The sequence below is a fragment of the Halichoerus grypus genome, chromosome 6, assembly GCF_964656455.1.
Source record: "Halichoerus grypus chromosome 6, mHalGry1.hap1.1, whole genome shotgun sequence".
NCBI classification, from domain to species: Eukaryota; Metazoa; Chordata; class Mammalia; order Carnivora; family Phocidae; genus Halichoerus; species Halichoerus grypus.
Genome location: NC_135717.1, coordinates 114,218,066 through 114,234,345, shown reverse-complemented (window position 1 = coordinate 114,234,345; position 16,280 = coordinate 114,218,066). Strand labels below are relative to the sequence as shown.

General features: G+C 45.9%; 2 long non-coding RNA genes across 2 annotated transcripts in view; one reads left to right on the top strand and one right to left on the bottom strand.

The window, feature by feature from the left end:
- LOC144382367 (uncharacterized) overlaps window positions 1-16,280 on the bottom strand; it is a 422,766-nt gene that overhangs the window by 285,137 nt on the left and 121,349 nt on the right. The gene's annotated exons all lie outside the window — the stretch shown is intronic.
- On the top strand, window positions 10,133-14,954 carry LOC118540251 (uncharacterized). Its single transcript, XR_013448548.1, has 3 exons — window positions 10,133-10,663; window positions 11,452-11,761; window positions 14,936-14,954. It is a non-coding gene; the product is annotated as an uncharacterized LOC118540251 (long non-coding RNA).

Sequence of the window (16,280 nt, the reverse complement as noted above, 5' to 3'; positions counted from 1 at the left end):
TTCACATACTTTGCAGCTGTGCTGTTTGGAACATATACATTTAGGATTGCTATGTCTTCTTGGGGGATTGATCCTTTTGTCATTATGTAATCTCCTTGTTTCTAGTGATTTTCTTTGTTACTTAATATAAGTACTCCTTTGGTTGCTTTCCTTTGATTAATGTTTGTGTGATATGCCTTTTCCTATCCTTTTACTTTCAAACTTCTTGTATCATTATATTTGAAGTAAGTTTCTTGTAGACAGGCTATGGTTTGGTCATGTTTTGTAATCCAATCTGCTTATTTCTGTCTTTTAATTTGTATATTTAGGTCATTTAATGTAATTATTGATATATTAGAATATAAGTTTGCCATTTTATTTTTTGTTTTCTTACTGTTTTTCATTTCTGTTTTCTTTTTCTTGCCTTCTTGTGTGTTACTGGAACATATTTTAAAATTCCATTTTGGTTTATCTCTACATATAGTTTTTTAAAGTATATGTTTTAATATAGCATTTTTATTGCTTGCTTTAAGTATTGCATTATATATACATAACTTATTGCAGTCTCTTTGTATTGTCATGTTACCGGTTTGAGTTAAATATAGAAATCTTATCTCCCTTTACGTCCCTTTATCCTCCCATATTTGTAAGTCTTATATATCTTCTTTACATATATTAGAACCATATCGGACAATGTTATAATTTCTGCTTCAACCTTCAAACATAATTTAGAAAGCCTGTTGTAGGAAATAATGTTATATAGGAAAAATGTAAGAAAATAATGTAGGAAAGCCTATTGTTTTCTTTCTGTTTAGAGAACTTTCTTTAGCCATTCTTTTGGACAGGTCTCCTGGTAAGACCTCAGTTTTCCTTCATGTGAGAATTTTTTGATCTCCACATCATTCCTGAAAGGTATTTTTACTGGAATCCAGTGAGTCTATTAGATTCTTTGTTGGTAGTTCTTTCTTTCATAACTAAAAAGTATTGTGTCCCTTCTTTTTGGTCTCCATGGTTTATTATGAGAATTCCACTGTCATTGTAATTTTCCTATAGGTAAGTTGTCATTATTCTTTGGCTGCTTTCAAGGTTTCTAATCTATTAATTCCTTTATTCTGTAGTTTCTAATGTTCTTTCAGTTCATTGTTTCTCCCCTATGTTTCCCCTTGCTGTTGAGCCCATCTACTGAGATTTTTATTCCAGTTAATATATTTTTCAGTTCTCACATTCCATTTCCACTTCTTTACATCTTCTGTTTCTTAATTTTTATTTAAGCATGTTTGTAATTGCTTATTGAAGCATTTAATCATGGCTGCTTGAAAATCTTTGTCAGATCATTCCAACATCTTTGTCATTTTGGTGTTGGCATTTAGTCCTTTTTTTTCATTCAGTTTGAGCACTTCCTTTTTCTTTGTATAACAAGTGATTTTTATTTTTTATTTAATTTATTTATTTATTTTTAAAATTTTATTATGTTATGTTAGTAACCATACAATACATTATTGGTTTTTGATGTGGTGATCCACGATCCATTGTTTTCGTATAACACCCAGTGCTCCATGCAGTACGTGCCCTCCTTAATACCCATCACTGGGCTAACCAATCCCCCCTCCCCCCTCCCCTCTAAAACCCTGTTTGTTTCTCAGAGTCCATAGTCTCTCATGGTTCATCTCTCCCTCCAATTCCACCCCCCCCCATTTTTCCCTTCCTTCTCCTAATGTCCTCCATGCTATTCCTTATGTTCCACAAATAAGTGAAACCATATGAAAATTGACTTTCTCTGCTTAACTTATTTCACTTAGCATAATCTCCTCCAGTCCCATCCATGTTGATGTAAAAATTGGGTATTCATCCTTTCTAATGGCTGAGTAATATTCCATTGTATATATGGACCACATCTTCTTTATCCATTCATCTGTTGAAGGGCATCTCGGCTCTTTCCACAGTTTTGCTATTGCGGACATTACTGCTATGAACATTGGGGTGCATATGGCCCTTCTTTTCACTACATCTGTGTCTTTGGGGTAAATACCCAGTAGTGCAATTGCTGGGTCATAGGGTAGCTCTATTTTTAAATTTTTGAGGAACCTCCACATTGTTTTCCAAAGTGGCTGTACCAACTTGCAACAAGTGATTTTTAATTGAAACCTGGGGATATTCATATTATGTATGAAAGTCTGGGTCTTATTTAAACCTTATTTTTAAAACCGATTTAATCTGGCACTTCTCTGGCAGGCATGTGGGTGGGGGGCACCACCACCCTGTTACTAGCAGGTGGAGGTAGAATTCTGGGTTCTCCACTCAGCCTCTGTTGACACCTGGGTGAGGGTGGGGATTCCTCATTACTGATGGGTGGAGATGGGAGTGTCGTTTCCTCATGTGGTGACACTGTGGTAGGGGCAGTCTCTCTCTCTTTTTTTTAAAGATTTGTTCATTTATTTTAGAGAGCATGCGTGGGGGGGAGGGGCAGAGGGAGAGAGAATGTCAAGCAGATTCCCCACTGAGCATGGAGCCTGACACGGGGCTTGATCCCATGACCCTGAGATCATGACCTGAGCTGAAATCAAGAGTTCTAAGCTCAACTGACTGAGCCACCCAAGCACCCTGGGGCAGTCTCCTTATTGCTGAATGGAGATCAAAGTCCTGATTCTTTATTAGGTCTCCTTTGACACCATTCCATCTGGGAAGGGGAGTGGGCACCTCATTATTGCTGGGTAGAGGTAGAAGTTCAGTTGCTCTGTGGTGTCCACTGACATCATGAGGGGTTGGCATGCTTGTTACTGGGCAGTGGGGATGAAATTCCTGGCTCCCTATTTGTCCTTCTCTCATATCAGCCCCCTTCAGTGTTGGAGCTCCTCATTACAGCCTCATGAGGGTGGGAGCCTAGGCTCCCTACTTGGCTTTTGCTGGTATGGATGAGAGTGGAGCCATAGATTTTTTTTGTGGTATTTGTCTGGAGCAAAACTGCTATTATCTAGAAGTTTCTCCCTTGTTTGGCTGCTCCTTTCCTGGTCCTTGGCAAACTTTTGGGGCCTTATTTTGGTCTGTGCCCATTGGTGTTTCTGGGTTGCTGATCTTTTCAGCAACATGTTTGAGATACATGAGGCAAAAAGAAAGCCCAGGGTATTCACCACTGTGTTCTTTGGGTCCCAATCTCCCTAGTTGATCTGAGGTTGCCTCATTCTCTCTACATTTCAATCTTCTTATATTTGATTTATAAGTAATGTCCAGAGATTTTATTTGTATTTAGCAAGAGAACTAGGGAAAATATACCTACTACTAATAGTTCTAAAATATTTTATGTACTTTCAAACAATCTCCCCCAGAAGCTTAAGTCAAAATCTCTGCATCGTGCTTTGTTCCTCACTTTCCCTCATTTTCCATCCCTGAGTCCTCTTGGCTCTATCTCTGAAACATATTCAGATCCTCTCCTCTCCATCTTCGCTTTCATTATCCAAGGTCAAGTCAGGATCTGCTTTCTAGACTACTACATGTAAGAGTAACAGGTCTCCCTGCTTCCATTTCTTGCCCCTGCAACCCATTCTCTACACAGTTACTACAGTAAACTTTTAAAAACGTAAATAACTTCATGTCACTACCCTGATTAAGAACCTCTAAATGTTTGGGTGCCAGGGTGGCTCATTTGGTTAGACGACTGCTTTTGGCTCGGGTCATGATTCTGGGGTCCTGGGATCGAGCCCCACATTGGGCTCCCTGCTCAGCAGGGAGCCTGCTTCTCCCTCTCCCTCTGCCTGCTGCTCCCCCTGCTTGCGCTCTCTCTCTGTCAAATAAATAAATAAAATTAAAAAAAAAGAACCTCTAAATTTTTTTTCATTGCATTTTGAATAAAATGTGAATTCTTTGTCATAGTCTGTTAAGTATCCAAATGATCCACCCCTTGCCTACCTCTCTAACTGCATCTCTTTTACTCCTCCTTTAAATCAAAATGATCCCATCATATAACCTTACTTTTCCTCCTCAGTACTTCTATCTTGTACCTACCTCAGGGCCTTTGCACTTGCTATTGCAGAGCCCAGAGTGCTCTTCTAGATCTTCACAGGATTCCTTTGCTCATGTGGATTCCAGCTAAACATCACCTTCTCTGAGAAGCTTTCCCTACCACCTCTCTTACCTAAGTAACTTTCTGTATTAACACCCTGTTTAATTTTCTTCAAAACATCTATCCCTAATATTTCCTGGTATATTTGTTTACTAGTCATCAGTTGTCTTCTCCTTATGAGATATAAACTCCATGAGATCAGGGTTATTTCCTATCTTGTTTACTGAGATGCTCTAGAGATACAGTATCTAAGTATTTTTTACTGATTGGATGAATTTAATCAGCTCCTAGTGAGCTAATCCCTAGTGAGTACAGGGATCTATGTTGGGTGTAAGATAATTTTTCACATCTGCCATAGAGACTCTGAACACTGACCTTTTGTTGTAGATATCTTGGTCACCTTTTATAAAGGAGGAAACTGAGGCTTGAGGAGATTCAGTACTTTCCCCCAAAGTTAATGGAGTCAATTCTACCATCATTTACTGAGGGCCCACTATATGCCAGGCTAAGTACATGATCCCAGGAACACAAACATGAGTAAAGCCCTCTATTTTCTCACAGTCTGGTGTGGGAGACAGAGCACAAACCAGTAACTACTACAATATGATGTGTGAATAAACTGTGGTAAGCCTTAATCTCAAGGTAGGAACAAAACACTAAGAGAGAAAGAATTGTGTGACTAATTTTGCTGGATGGTTGGATGAAGATTTTGAAAAGCTTTACAGAGAATATGGCATTTGAGCGAGGCCTTCAAAGATGAATAGGATTTTGCCAGGTGCAGAAGGGGCGATAAGAGCTTTCCAGACAGAGAGAAGAAGAGCTGTGAAAGCAGGCTAGTTAGCTGTCTGAGAGCAGGCTGGGCTTTCACAACATTGATTAAAGTCAGCATTAAAGTGAATCTGGCCCAAGAACTGCATGAATAGGCTTTTATTCTTTTCCGAGTTAATGAATTTTTGATCTATCTCCAGGAGTCAATAAAGGTTTGCTTTGTCTAAGATTTCACTTCCAAAGTTATATGTGGATTTTCCTCAGTCAGCCTCTTCTATTCAAATGAACTATGGTCGCACCATGTGCAAGTGGGGATAAGATCACGGTCAACCCCCAAATAGCCTGGTTTGCTTTTTCTGCAGGCTTGGCGTGGTGTGATGTTCCGTAGTTAGGGAAGTCTCTCTTACCCTCAGCCAGTATGACCACATAGCAGACAATTCCTGAACTAGGAGTTCTTTGCTCTGGATTCAACCTTGCTGGTTGGAACACAAATATCACCAGGAAGGGGGGCTCCTGGGTGGCTCAGTCGGTTAAGCGTCTGCCTTTGGCTCAGGTCATGATCTCAGGGTCCTGGAATTGAGCCCTGCATCAGGCTCCCTGCTTGGCGGGGAGCCTGCTTCTCCCTCTCCCTCTGCTCCTCCCCCCTGCTCGTGCTCTCTGTCTCTCTCAAATAAATGACTAAACTCTTTTAACAAATATATTACTGGGAAGAGAAACATATAAAACTGTTATTGAATGTTAACATCTTTGTGAGAATGAATTGTGAGCATCTTCCTTCTGCGCTAGCCAGTGTCCTTAGGGAACCAAGGGCGTGGGCATTTGGTTGTAGGGGAAGGACAAGAAGAAGGATGAGTGCCAAAAATATACAGAGCTGGGTACTCTGGTGCTTTTGGCATGTTAATTTTCTCAACACTCATCTTTTAATTTTACAGATTGGGTCACTGAGGCACATGGAAGCTGAGTAGCTCGACTGAGATCACACTGCTGACAGTAGTAAAACTAGGTCTGCTTCCAAAGCTGTACAGCCTCCCTGCACCCGCCTTGTGTAGTCTACAGATGTGGTCACATGGGGAGGGTGGTGATGGGGCGCATGGTAGGGAAAACGGGGCAAAGATGCAGAGCGTGGAGGCCCAAATTCGCTCAGGTCACAGTCACACTTGGGGCTGGCCCTGAGGATAGTACTGTCTCTCTAGTCCTGGAGTTGTCTCTTTGACCTTATTCATGTGCTGTCTATCTAGAGCCGTTGGACAGGGTAGAAGCATTATATGGATAGGCTGATAAAATTCTTGGCAAAATAAAACGTACCAGATAACCCTTTAAAGTGACCTGCGGGCTTTGCTTCTGCAGTGAATCTGTGGCTTGAAGATAATCAGAAAACCTTTTTCATCAGATGTCACATCACAGATGAGAAAAGCAGTACAAAGGAAGGCAACACGTGAGTCAGGCAAACAGTGCGAGGTACAGGTTGGCTTAAACCCATTGTCCCTCATCCTTTGCAAGGCTGGTGTGATTCTCTGCCAAGTCCCCTTCCAGCTCATCCCTTGAAAGCATCAAGCATGACTTCAGGATCTGCCACCCGGAAATGAAGACTCCAGGCCACAGGGAAATGGCCTCCTCCTGTATGTTATACACGTTTGTCCTCCAGAGATTAGAGAAGATTGTGCAGGCAGCCTAAACAAAGAAGCCATTGTGTAGTTTGTGGGGAGGGGCAGCACACACACACGCCTACATGCACATGCGTGCGCACACACCCAGCACCAACGAGCTGGTCGTCTACTCCTTGTGGTGCATGCACGCCGCTGGGCTCTGACGCGCAGTTGTCTGCTCTGCAGCTCTGCTGGGGAGTCTAGCCAGCCAGTCAGGCTCTCCCAGTGTGCAGCGGGCTGGGAGGTAGAACTCTGTGCTGCGACTCGGTGTCAGGTGTCCGTCCACTCTGGGACAGACCGTTGTGTAACTTCTGAGAGCTGGAACCTGGGTAGTGTTCTCCCTTTCACTCCTCCAGGCAACAAGCACTGTATTCAGTGACCATGACATGTACCTTGAACACATCCGTGCCGTAGATTCAGTGGTAAAGGAGATGTTGTTGGCTCCTTCTGACACTGGACATAAATTCTCACTTTCAGCATCGGATACAATGTCCTTATTCATTTCACTCCAGCCACTCGGGCCTCCATTCTGTTTCTCAAACATGCCTTAGGCCCTTGCCTGGGACTCTCTTCCCTCATCTTGCAGGCCTCGGCTCAGGGGTTACCTCCTAAGAGAGGGCTTCCCTCATCATTCGGACTCAAGGGATCTCCCTCCCTCCCTGCCACACACCTGCTCTAGGCATTCTATATCCACTTCTTTTGCTACAGTCTTAGCATTTATCACCACCTGATTGATCCTTTTTGTTTTACCAGGTGTTTCTTGTCTGTTTTCTAACCTCTAGAATGGTAACTTCTTACAAACAGGGACCTTGCCTGTTTACTGTACTCTTAGCCCTTAGAATCTTCTAGACTAGCCTGTAGTTGTTGTTCAATAAATATTTGTGAATGAATGAATGACACGTTCCTGCATTTGTGCTTGTAGTCTAGAGAGGCAGTTTAGCATCAGAACTTAGACTTGAAAGTCAGCAAAGCTAGCAGTTTGAATCCCAGCTGTGGCGCTGATGACCCAAGGTCCCTGAAGTTCAGATTCTTCGTCTGTGAAAAGGAGGTAATAATAGCATGTACTTCAGAGGTGACGTGAGGATTAAATAAAATAATTCATCTGAAGTGCTTGGCATTGGGTTTGTGACGTAGTGACAAGTGCTGTGTTTTATTGTTACTGGGAGTGACTCTAATGAGAATGCAATAAAATGTTAGGGATGAGGGGGAGGGGGAGGGCAGGCGGCCTCAATGACATCTAAGGCGAGACCTGTTTCAGAAGGTTTCATTAAGGAACCACGTCCAGCCAATTATGCCCATGACCCAAATCAACAGATTCGAAGGAGAGGCATTCGTGAGGGTCCCCATGGGCATCATAGTACCAGAAGGACCTTACCCGAGTTCTCCCTGCCCCTGGTAGCTCTTGTCTAACTTATCTGCAGCCCAAGACTCAGGTTCCTCCTTATAGGGGAGGAAGGAGCCCTCTGGCAGCAAGCACAGCCCGGTTAGCGATGCCAGTGAGTGACGTTAATAATCTGATGGGGCTGAGATCGCTTTCACTCGTTTAGAGTCTGGGTCACGTATCGGAAGAAACATACTAGCCCTTTTTCTACTGTCGGTTCAGATTTCGTGCTTCCTTCTGCATGTGCTATCTAAATTAAATCTCGACTCCACGAGGGAGCCCTCTGGCTTTTAGCTCCTATTTTTGGAATAGTAGTTAAGACTTGGATCTCCAGAAAAGGAGGCTCTAGGGCTCCTGCTGGGGCCTGGGCTCCCCCAGGCTCTGCATGTCTGAGGGTTAGTGTTCCTCTTTTTCCTGCCCCTGGGATATTGTTCAGCCAGTGACACCAGTGATAGCTTGAAGCTAAGCCCTCGTCCACCAGTAGTTCCAGGACCTCCCCCGACAGGCTCTGAAGCCAGAGTCCCAAGGACAGCATTGAAGTCCGCCTTTCATGCTTGTCTGCCTCTTTTTTGCATGAGTAGATAGACTCCCAACAAAGAATGAGACGTAGTAAGTAGCAGCTAGAGATCTGCAGGGGGAAGAAATGAGTGTGGACGCTGGGGTTTACATCCTGGATTGAGAACGTTGCCGAAGGCCAGCTGGTAACAGTACTGGCACGTGAGGCTATTTTCAGTAACACCTGTGGGTAGAGCTGGGGAAGTGGGGGATGCTCCTGTGGGCCAAGTTACGTGGAGGTCTCTCTTACAGGGCTGCAGGGGACCTGCCAGATGGGGACGTGTGGTGGGACCAAGGGCGGTGACTCATCCTAGGATCGCTACTGCCACCATGGGGCCTCGCTCCCAGGGTGGAGGGATTGAGCTGGAAAATTTGGACCCATAAACAGATACAAACCTCTTTCTTTGGTTCCCCTCAGCAGAGCTTGGACAAATTGGCATTTTCAAGAGGACTTTACCAAATTCTAAGAGCAAATGTAGACCATAAATGAGGTAGATATTAGAGGCATAAAAAGTTCAGCTCACACGGTTCCGGTCTCACGACACCCGGGTAGCCTGTAGCATTCTGCTGTGTCCTCCGGGGTCCCCTAGTCCCAGCTCTGAGACAGCCTCCCTGTGGAGGGCACCTTCTTTCTTCCCTGAGGCCACAGTCTGGCTTCCTGGATGTCAGCACCTGGTTTCCTTGACACTTTCAGCTCTTCAAGGTCAAGGCCAAGGAAAAATGCTACTGCTGCCTGTCTTGTAGGGACTTCCCACTGAGTTTTAGATTCTGGTCTGAAGATGGGTATTTCTCCAGCCACCCCAGAAGATGATGCATTTCAGGGGAGACCTTTCCTCTGCTTAGAAAAAGCAGTTTGTTCTTAACACGTCCAAGGAGGAAACAATAAATACAAGCATTTAAGAACTACCCACTTACAGCTTCGTAAGGAAGTCACTGGTCCATGGTGCTCCACGGGGGACAACTCTGAACAGAGTGAAGGCCTGGAAAGACACAGTTGGGCAAACTCCCCCTCTTCCTCAGTGCCTTTCTCAGAGTGTGTTTGTTCTGGTATCACCCACTTAGGGCATTTCTGCATTGTCACTCATTATGCCCCTGAGCTTCCATAGGCTTCTCAGTAGGTGTGTATGGTGTGTGCAGTATTGCCTTGCCCTGGACAGGAGGAAGCTTGTCTGGGGGTGCTGGTGGGGCTGGTGGAAGGTATTTCCTCAACTGTGAGATGAAGGGTGCGCTGGACGGGTGGGATGCTCTTAAAGGGGCCTGATCTATCTCAGTGAGCCTTTTCTTTTTCCAGCCTTTCCCACCAAACCTTGCTTTCTCACTTTTTCTTGATCCAGGACTCGGTCAGACATTGGTTTTTATGACATAACCCGTGTGACTGCATTGAGGTGGTGTAATTCCAGTGCAAAGCAGAGGAACTTGGACGTGTTAGTTAACAGCTATGTGTGCCAGCACGTGTGATCTCCCCCCTCCCCATGTTTTGAAATAGCAAGGTATCCTCAGAGGTTTTAAAGGGACACCAAAGGAGGTGGTTGGAGGAAGAGTTGGTTGATGTGGGCTGCAGTGGGTTGGTCCCGGCTGGCGTCGTTGAGGGTGGTGGGGTATGAACTCCAGAGTTCTGTTTGACCAGTTTGGAGAGGCAGCAGGGGGGCGGGGGGGGGGGCGCACTGCAGGAGGGTAACGTGGGAGTGGATTGTGAACGGCAGTGTCGAGTCGTGGAAGCCAGAGTTGAAAACAGAAGGGGGCAGGTTGTGAATGTGCTCAAGCATCAGACCCAGGAGTCTGGACTACAGACAAAGGGGAGCCTTTAGAGGGATTTGAGCTCCGAAGTAATCTGATGAATCTGCCTTTAGGAAATCGGTCTGGCTGCAGTGTGTAAGACGATTGTATTAATTTTAATTACAGAGTTGTAGCCAGCAGTGTATTGAACGAAGAAACCATAACATATAAATATTTTGTTTGCAAAAGCATAACTCTTACATTATGTTGTAATGTAAGGCAGGAGAATATTGTAAGATACTAATGGATATTTTTTTTTTCTCCTGGGATTCACTTCTGTCTCTTCCCCATTTAGGCCGTTAGTTTGTCCTGAGCTCCATAGCACAGGGAAGGAGATGTAGAGATATCAAGGTGTGGGAAACTTCTAGAATGTGGTTTTCAAAAGTCTAAACCTCAAGGAACAGGGAGAAGTTTCTAAAGAATGAGTAAAAGTTCCTCGCCAGAAACTGCAGGGAGGTGTGACTTCTCAAGGACCAGAAAAAGAAAACTCTCCGTGAGACGGTGAGAGGTGATGGGAGCAGAGAGCCTGTGGCCTGCTGCCCAGGCAGAGCCCTGCAGAGCCCCGCAGAGCCCCGGCAGAAACCCGCAGAGCCCCCATAGAACCCTGCAGAGCCCCCGCAGGATCCCCGCAGAACCCCGCAGAGACCCCCTGCAGAGTCCCCCAGAGCCCCCGCAGAGCCCCGCAGAGCCCCCGCAGGACCCCGCAGAGTCCCCCAGAGCGCCCACAGAGCCCCGCAGAGCCCAGAGCCCCAGTCCCGCAGAGCCCCTGCAGAGCCCCCACAGAGCCCCCGCAGGACCCCGCAGAGCCTCCGCAGAGCCCCCGCAGAGCCTCCGCAGAACCCCGCAGAGCCCAGAGTCCCACAGAGCCCAGCAGAGCCCCCACAGAGTCCCCGCAGAGTCCCGCAGAGCCCCTGCAGGGTCCCCCAGAGCCCCCGCAGAACCCCGCAGGACCCCGCAGAGCCCCCACAGAGCCCCCGCAGAGCGCCCACAGAGCCCCGCAGAGTCCCGCAGAGCTCCGAGCCCCGCAGAACCCCCGCAGAACCCCGCAGAGCCCCGCAGGGCCCCGGCAGAGCACTCACAGAGTCCCCCAGAGCCCCCGCAGAGCCACCGCAGAGCCCCCGCAGAGCCCCCACAGAGCCCCGCAGAACCCCTGCAGAGCCCCCGCAGGACCCCCACAGAGGCTCGCAGAGCACAGAGCCCCACAGAGCGGCCAGTCTCCCGGAGACTCTGCAGCGGGAAGATGTGGCCAAGGCATCTGCCCAAAGGCCTGTACCTCCGTGTCATTGCAGCATCAGGGCCGTGGGACTTGAAGGGTTTCATAGGCGGCACCCCGTGTGAGCAGATGACGTGGTCACCAGAGGGAACCCTGCCCCACAGCAACCTGGCACCGGTGAGATCCAGAACTGGGGCTGAGCAGGAAGCCTCCACTTGCCCTCCTCGTATCTCCTTCCCTCTCACACCACGACCGCACCCACAGCACTTCTGATGCCAGATATGGGCAGGTTTCCACAGCGAGCAGTTCTCCCATGCCAGCTGCGGTCCTACGATTTCCTTCAGTTCTGTCACCTGCTCCCTGGAGACAGTGTCCCATCTCACAGGGTAAGGGCTCGGTTGCACCAGACTGCCCCTACCTCAGATGCAATGGCAAGGAGTAGGTCTCCAGGTGGCCCACAGCTTCTGTCCCACGTGGCTACACATCAGAGGTTCCCATGACTTCCTCCCCCTTGGAACTGATTATTTGCTAGAACAGCTCACAGAACTCAGGAAAACACTTTACCTGTTTATTATATAATAAAGGATGTGATAAAGGACACAGAGGAACCACTAGGTGAAGAGGTACGTAGGTGAGGTCTGAGAGGATCCTGAGCACAGAAACTTCTGTCCCTGTGGAGTTGGAGCGTGTCACCCTCGTATTATGTGACGTGGATGTGTTCACCAACCTGGAAGCTCTCCTAACTTCATACTTTGGGGCATAGGTATGGTCAATTATTAACTCCGTGTCCAGCCCCTCTCCCCTCTCTGGAGAATGGGCGGGGCGGGGGGGGCGTGGTGTGGAAGGGGGTGGTAGAGGAGAAGGGCTGAAAATTCCCAGCTTCTAATCTCCATCCTTCTCCCCGAAACAGGTCATAAAACCCTCAGGTGAGAGTCCCTTTGTCTTCAGAGATAAGAACACTCCTTTCCTCATGGTATAGGGAGGGCACCTCTCACTTTATTTGTGTAGCTGCCTCTCATGCTCTATCAGTGTAGACTTTTCAGGGACCCCAGAGACTCAATGGATATGAGGACTGATGGGTAGGTGCAGGTGGCAAACAGAAAACCTCTTCCTCCCCAGCCCCGTCTCCGAGCCCCGAGCCCACCCTGCCCACCCTGACGCCCAGGCAGATTTCTTCAGCCGCTCTCCTTTCTCCAGATCTGTCTAGTGTCTTCTTTACCAGTTTTCCCTCATGAGTCATTTTTAACATTGGGCAGGTTTCACTATTGAAATAATCACGCCTCTCCCTGAACTGAGGGGCTGGACCCAAGAGTGGAATCAAGTATCTGTTTGTAGGGTGAAGAACGCATTTACATCCATCAAGCTGCATGGTCTGAGCTGACATAGAAGATGCCCGTTGGGAGTGACTGCTTTTTCACTTTTTTTTTTTCAGTTGAAGTACTTGTCATTTCATGTCATGTTTCTTTAGCAGCAAATCAATGCATGTTAGTGCAAATGCATGAGTCAAACATTTCTTTAAAAAAAAAAAACTGCTTTCAAACATTATAGCCTGTGTTCAGATGTATTATCTTATAAAATTTGACAGTGTATAAGCCTTGTTATGTAAATCCATCTGCATATGCAATGGTAAATAATTCCTTGAAACCATTGGCTGGGTGGTGAAAGAGTCTTACAGGTTGAAAAATAAATCATGCTTTCTGCTAAAAGTATATATTTTCCCCCTTTCTTACATTAGGTTCCTGTAGAGCAAAATCCAAGGGTCGTCTGGAAGCCTCCTACATTCATTAGTTTGGTTTCCCTGGTGACTCTCTTTAGATTACCTTGTTATCCCCAAGCCTCTTTCAGTTTGCTCTTTTCTCATTTTCTCTTTCTTTCTCCCAGAAAGCTTACATAGAAAAATCCATCATTAGTGAGCACATGTTGACTGTGTCCCCATCATAGGCTCTCTATGGTCTGGAGTTTGGGGAGATGCAGATGGAAGAGTGGGGGTGGCAGCCTGTGAGGCTGACCTGGTTAAGCAGGTGGATGGAACCAGATCAGCCACCCCCCCACACTTCCAGCCTCTGCCCTCCTACCTCCTCCCACTGCACCCAGGACTTTAGACAAAGGCCCTAGAAAGAGCACAGATTTTGGAGTCACACAGAGCTGTCTTTGCATCCTGCCACCCCGTCAGCCAGGTAAGGCACTTGGTACTGCAGGTTAGGGTTTCTTTAGCTGAAACACAAGTAGGGTACCATATGCCCTGCTTTGCCCGGACCAATCTTGGTTTATGCTTTGTGTCCTGGCATACTTATGCATTGCGTCTCCTTTCAAAGTCTCAATTGTTCCAAATAGGTTATATGGTGACCCTACAAAAGGAGGCTAACTCTTACCTCCCGTTGTTGTGGTGAGGGTGGCAGTTTAAGTGTCTACTATAGTGTCTGGTACATAGATCCTCGAGATGGTACCTCTTGTTATTATTAATAATAAATGATGCTCTCACCAGATCTAAGTGGTTTCCTTGATGTGCTGAGTCCATACATGAACTTGGAACAGAAAAGTCCATTTCTGTTTTACATTCTGGAATCCATTTAGATTTTATGCTTTGCATTAGAAATGGAATTAACTCCCACCTTGGTTTTTTTTTTTTTTTAAGATTTTATTTATTTATTTGACAGAGACACAGCGAGAAAGGGAACACAAGCAGGGGGAGCAGGAGCGGGAGAGGGAGAAGCAGGCTTCCCGCGGAGCAGGGAGCCCGATGCGGGGCTCGGTCCCAGGACCCTGGGATCATGACCTGAGCTGAAGGCAGATGCTTAACAACTGAGCCACCCAGGCGCCCCCCCCACCTTGGTTTTTTAGGACCCCAATTAAATGTAAGGCTCACCAAAATGAATTCACCAAAGTCAGAAGCAGTAATGATCAGCTTGGATCGGAAAGGAGAAGAGAAATTAGGCACATTTTATTTCATTTTTAACAGGAAAAAAATGTGCTATTTAAAACAAAAACAAAACAAATAAAGCATTCCAGGGAAAGGTGGAATTAATCACAGGCATAGATTGCTTTTTCAAAAGTAATTCTCCTCAATGAGCTCTTTGGGTAGAGGTGAGAGCTGAACACTCTGGTAACAAAGCCCAGAGATCAGAGATCTTCGAGAAGATGGGTGAGATGTCTTAGCAGAGAGGAGGGAGTCCAACTGATGCTTAAGGTAAAACAGACATTTGAGAAATTCTCTATAGTGGAAATGGCAGAGGAATTTATGGGAAAAAGTTTGTTAGGGAGAAAACCAAGGTTTGGTCCAGTTTGTTTTCTTTTCTGGAGTCATGAACCAGCTGCCAGACATATTAACCTCACCTAGGTACCAGACCCTGGACTAGACCCTGGTACTGTGGGGATGTGGCACAAGGCATGCAGACTACTGAGAAGGAGACAGACACATGGGCAATGGCAGGACTGTGGACCATGGTAGTGGTGTGCTATGATGGTTAGGATGGGCTAGTTGCTGTAACAAACTGTAACATTATTAACTTAATGCTATTTGACTCAGCTCAGTAGACAGTTATTTCCCTCTTGCATTACAGACTCATGCAGGTGTTTGAAAGGCAGTCATCACATGGCTCCGACAATCTCCATGGCCTTGGAGTTCTCTTCCGGATCCTCGGCATCTAGTCAACAGATGGAAGAAAGAGACAACTGGAGTGTTGCACAGAAAGGTTTTTTGGGCTAGGTTTGGAAGTGGTCCCCACAAGCCATTTGTCAGAGCTTAGTCACATTTTCTCCACAGAATGCCATGGCTAGGCAGCCACTTTCTGGCAACAATTCTACACAATGGAAGGGGAGTATTAATCCTTTGGTGAACAGTCAACTGTTTCTGGGACTTACATGCAGAGGAGGACTGTAAGGAGAGAGCTCAGAAGAGAGATAAAGCCAGCTGTGTGTGTGGTGGGGAAGGGAAGGTATATTATAGTAATGGATGGCTTCCCAGAAGAATTGATATTTAAACTGAGTTTTAGAGAAAAATAAGATTTAAGTCAGGGGGGCAGTGAGAAAGGACAATTTAAATAGTAGAAGCAACATGTGCAAAGGCACTGGAGTATTCATTCGTCTAGCCAACAAATCTTCATAAAATTGCCTTTAAGGTGCTAGGAACCATTCCAAATGCTGGGAATGCTGCTATACATAAGACAGACAAGTTTCTCACACTCATCACCCTATATTCTAGTGAAGGGAGATAAACTTTAAACAAACAAACAAAAAAGTACACAACTTGTTATACGGGGGAGAACTGCATGACTTTAAGTAGGATTGGAGCTAACGGTGTATGTTGAATGTGGTGGTGCAAGAAGTGAGAAATGATGAGATTGGAGGAGATAGAAAAGACCAGCCAGGAAAGGACCTTTCATGCATGAAGGGGCATCAGGAAGAGGAGACAGGCTCAGCTTTGAATTGTGGAAAGGTCTTTTTTCTAGAACATCACAGAAAAAAGCCAAAAAATTAGGATTTCTACTGTGTATTCTTTTATTAGACAGTAGTGGGTACAATTTATTAACTTAATGTTATTTGATTTATGCATTTAAGTTAGTTGGCTTCACTACTTCCATTTCTTACATCCTCCATCTGTCTTGGTCCTGGGTGGCCCTTGACGTTGCCTGACCAGGGAACTAGAACAGGACAGCACAGGGAAACTCCTCAGAGCCTTCTGTTGGCCCCCACCACCATCTCCGAGCCAGCCTGGAGCCAGAACCACTCTGCTGGGGTGCTCCTTTCTTTTTACCTCTTCACATTTCACTTTCATTCAGCCCTCAAATGAGATGGCTCAACATTCTTCATGACCAAGCTGGAATTTTAGCTACCATTTTTGATTTTGAACTAAAAAAAAAAAAAAAAAAAAAAATCAAATAGCAATGGATAGTTTAGAACTGATTT